Consider the following 5,063-nt stretch of genomic DNA (forward strand, 5'->3'; position numbering starts at 1 on the left):
AAAAAATTATCCTGTGATGGCTAGCGTTATGTTTCAAGTTTAAAATCTGTGTTTAAGAGAGCTATAAAACAAAAACTACCTCTCACCTGTAAGCCTCTCTTGCCTAAGGACAGACAACTTCCTGGGATGCTGGAGGCTGCTTCTCACTTAAGATAACAAGTCCACTTGTTTGCGCTTCTGTAAACAAGCTTGGTTGCACCAACTGCACAGGATGCATACTTTCTCACAGGTGGGCAGGAGGTACTTAGACAGGAAGTTCATCGGGATGCATGCAGGCATCTTATTGGCAGGAAGCAGGTAGCCTTGTGAGTTTTGCCTTTATAAACCCCTGACTAATGTAATCTGGTGCCATAACCTGAGCACACATCTTGAGTATGGACCTGGCCAGTATCCATGGTCGTGGCCAGTGTTTAACAAAGCCTCTTATTTTTTAAAAATTTATTAATGGTCAGACTTGTGGATCTCTGAGTGACCTGGGAACCATAACAAACCAAACGTGACAGGCTTGGGAATGCCAGTCCCCATAATTTATGAGTGTCACAAGTCATTCTGATATTGGAAGCACCAGAATTGTCCTCAACAGTTGTCCAGAAAGACGTGGTTGCCTCCTCTGTACACCGATACTTCCAGGAATCTGGTTAAAGCCAAGATCACTCTGACTATTAGGAATTCATCACCAATGTGCCATGGTTACTCTCTGAAACACTTTTTCAATTGAACTATTCCCTGCACATGTAGCAAGATGCTTCCGTCAGTCTGTAATAGCTGACTTGCAGAATATGTGCTTTGTAAAGCTTAGCTTTGTCTGGATTTTACAGAAAGCCTGGAGCATTGAAATAGTTATTCTTACTGAGGCCCAGAGAGGTTAGGTAATATACCTAAGTTACACAGGTAATGAGAATCTAAACCATTTTTTATTCTAAGGCTTATTACTTTCAACATAGTTATTAAGAATTTTCTAATATTAAGCATAGATATTCTTTGTTTTAAAAGTTATTTGTTTTTATTTAATGTATATGGGTGTATTGCTTGAATATATATGTGTGTGTAAGAGAGAGAGAGAGAAAGAGAGAGAGGGAGAGTGTGTGTGTGTGTATGCATGTACCAATGCATTCAGTGCCTGTGGGGGCCATATCTTTGGGAACAAGAACTAAAGATGGTTGTGAGCTGTAATCTGGGTGCAGAACTGAAATCAGGTCCTCTGAAAGAGCAGTGTGTGGCTCCCAAGGATCGAGTCATCTCTCGGGAGCCTGGTTTTCTTTCCTTGGAATCCAAAGGTGTCCGTTTGAGCATCAACAAAGGGCAGCAGTAAGTTATCTCTCAACAGCACTTTCCCTGAACCATTGTCTGCTGTGTTTGTTTCCTACCAAGATAAAGGGAATTCCCACCCTGGACACACCTAACACCTAGTGATTTCTATGAACTTTGTACGACTTGAAGTGAAAAATCCTTTCTTCTTCTTTTAGGACCATTTCTCTGATGAAGCCAGAGTGACCTTCCAAAAGCCAGAACCAGAAATAAGGGTCCTTGGATTTCTGAGATTTCTTCTAAACCCGTTCTTCTCTGTGTGCTAGCTGGAGAAGAGTTTGCATCCCTGAAATGGGCCAGTTAGGCAGGAGGCACGAGTGCATGGGCCAGAATGCCCTTCCAGTCTTGTCCATGTCATTCCATGTGTAACCACACGCTGGTCATTCTCAGCTGTCTGTCTGATGCTGCCCCTGGGCAGCCAAAGAGTCTCCCAACAGCTAGTGAGTAAGAGATCTCAATTACCATTTAGTTTAGAAAACAGTAACTTAATGGCTACCGCGCCAAGCATTGCTATAGAGTAGCTACTACTCTTCGCTGTGTTTAAGAGGACCAAAGAGAGAAGCTACGACATTGGGAAGTCACCAAACCTAGCTGTCTAAAGTCATGTGTGCTAAGTATGGGATCCCTGGTTGCTGGATCCTCTGCTGCTGATGCAGTAAGCCAAATCAAACTGAATTAATAAAACCAGATTTAATAAAGAGAACAATGCCAAGCAGAGCACTCCCGGGTGGCCGTCAGACTCTTCGGGTATAGGGATGCCAGGGGCTGGGGTGAAGCTTCCACCCTAACAGGTTGGGAAGAGGCCTAACATACCCTGCTGGCTGATCCTCCAACACTGGATGGCCCTGTCAAATGTGTTGTATAATTCCCAGAATGAATGAGCAGTTGTTGCTAATTTTGGCGCACAGTGTGGCTGGCTAGTGATGTACTTGTCACCGAAGCACTGGCTCAGCCCCAAGCCCTTCCCCCTGACCAAAGCGGACCATGCCGTGTCATCAAGCACTTTCCTGTGCTCCCTCTGAGAGATGAAAAAAAAAAACACCTTCACCCCAGAGCTGGAATCTAGTGATTCAAGAGCAATCTCATTTGCTTTTAGTAACTACAGTCCTCTGCAGAGACTGTTTTTTTTTAAAAAAATAAAACAACTTTGTTTATTTATTCTTTGTGTCTTTCACATCATGATCCCTAACCCCACCCATCTCCTCCCACCACTGATAAAACAAAATAAAAATTAAGAGAAAAGAGGAAAAGAAATAAAAGGGAAAAAAGGGAAAATCTCATCATGGAAGCTGCAGTGTGACACAGTGAGTCACACGGTACACCCATTGTCCACACATTTTTTATACGCAGGCATTCATTGCCAAGAATCACTGGTCTGGTTCCAGGCCCCTGGTCTCTGCTGCACCATCGACTCTGGGTCCTTACTGGGATTCTTCCTGGATATCCCATTGCTGTCCTGTGTTGTGGAGATCCCGTGGGCCTGGGTCCACAGGACTGGTGCACCTTCCCCACTCCTTGCCCCTAGCAGATTCTAGATGGTGTGGATGTTGGGGTGGACCAACACATAATCCTGATTCTGGGACTGGTTAGTTGTAGGGTTGATTTGCCTGCCAGTTCTCCCTTATCCTCACCACCAGGGTGTGCTCTCCAGCATAACCCTGGCTAGTTCACCCCTGACAGTGATAAGCAAGGGGCGGGGCTAATTCTCCAGCTTTCAAATCCTCAGGTTTGCTTCTCCCACACCTACACCTTCAGGGCCAACTCTACTGTGTTGTCCACCCAGTTCAGGTGCAGGGATCATTCTCCTGAGTGCTGCAGCTGATGAGGGGCAGGGACAGCTCTCCCACTCTTATGAAGTCAGGGCCAGCTCTCCCACCTGCCTCAGGTGTTGATGGGGGGCATCTCGCCCCCATGCCTGAAGCAACTTTTATTAGTGTGTAATTAAACTTAGTAGTGTGTATAGGTGACAGTTGTAATCTTAGACTTATTCAGAAGTACAGACCATGATATTGTTTCTAACTAGTCATGTGATGTCATTTCAATATTTTGATGACTATTGTCAGCATTTGTGACCAGTTGATAGCCAAATTCGAAAGATATTGATTGCGTTTCAAGAATACCTAATGCATTTAAAAAAACATTTTCCTGATATTTTCTGTAAAAAAAAAAAAGAAGTTTTATTTATTTACTTGTTTTGAAAAGCCGATTCTCACATTGGAGGCTAACCTGGAGAGTGGGTTTGTGGGAAGGGAAATCTTGTCAGCATGCCAAGATTTGGAGCAGCTGTTCTATACCACTGTCACCCCAGAAAATGTGCGAATTATCTTTTCCTAAGGCTGGTGAGTGACCCAAGTTACCAATGCAGTATTGAATTTCCCTGCGACAGGTCCTGACTGTTCTGGGATTACAGTCCTGAGCATTCTGCGGTTGCACTGGTTGTCACTGCCACAGAAGCCGCCAGGTTCACAATGATGCCAGCTTCCAATCAAACCCTCACAAGAGTGTAGCATGCAGTCACAATAGAACTCAAGGCTGTATGTGTCTTCATCACACCCACACACACACACACATGCACACGAGCTCTCTTTCTGCTCTTCTTTGACTTCTGGGATCTCACAGCTGGTGGGCTTCATGAGGCATCCTGCCTGGTTACCATGCCACCTGATGTGCCTCTTCAGAGCAGGGCATAAGTTAAGCCTGACACATGGCTATGCCCATGTTGTACTTTACCCTCAAAGTCTGCTCCAGCAAAGCAGGTCACAGCCCACAGGTCTCAGCTCGTATTAAGATATGTGTGTTCACCTCTCTTCTTATGAATGACTGTTTTCAGCTGTTGGGAGGCGATTTACACTTTTCTCATTACCCCTTAATGTTACTAGGGTTTCAGATATTGCGGTAAAACAAATGAGATAATCATTCAAAAAACTAGGAAAGGTTTACTTGGGCTCATGGTTTTGTAAGTGCTCATTGTTGCTTAGGGGCATCATTGAGTATGTGGCAGAGAAATGCTGCTTACCCCATGACAGCCAGGAAACAAGAAGGGGCAAAGAGAAGGAGAATGGGAGTGAAAAGGAGCAGACAGACAGATGGACAGGGAGACAGAGAGACTTCATGAGTCTACCACAGGTCTAATGTTTTTTTTAAACTAAGATGAACCTTGTAAAAGTGGCAGCAACTCCCAGTAGCTCCAGAGGTTAGCAATCAAACTGTTACCATATGGTTTTCAGTTGACATTTTAGTTCCAGAACACAGTGCTACAGCAAAATAAGCTCCCTCTTCCAAAATCTGGGGCTCCACGCAGATAGGTGCTAAGTTTCTATTTTCTCTCTGCATCCTGGGCACATCACCCTCATGGGATAGTAGGGAGTAAGACAGGTGTGATGTTAGGATCGGGACTAGATGGTGTTCCCGTGGTCAGCATCAGATAAGACAACTAGTAGCTACATTATAGGGTGGAAGCTATTTCTCTTGTAGGTCCCTAAGTAGAGACTTTGAGGGCTTTAGATTTGTCCCAAGAGAAAAATAACAACTGGTTCATCTACCAGTCTGAAATTTGTTTGTTTATTTCTTATAAAAGAAAGCATTCAACTGTGGTCTTGCTTACAGGTTCAGAGGTTAGTCCATGTCGTGATGGAGGGGACCATGGTGGGACACAGGCAGACATGGTGCTGGAGAACTAGCTGAGAGATCCACGTCCTGATCCTCAGGCAACAAGAGAGTGACCCTAGGACTGGAATGGGCTTTTGAAACCTCAA

This window comes from Microtus ochrogaster, chromosome 1 (genome assembly GCF_000317375.1).
Source record: "Microtus ochrogaster isolate Prairie Vole_2 chromosome 1, MicOch1.0, whole genome shotgun sequence".
Taxonomy (NCBI): Eukaryota; Metazoa; Chordata; class Mammalia; order Rodentia; family Cricetidae; genus Microtus; species Microtus ochrogaster.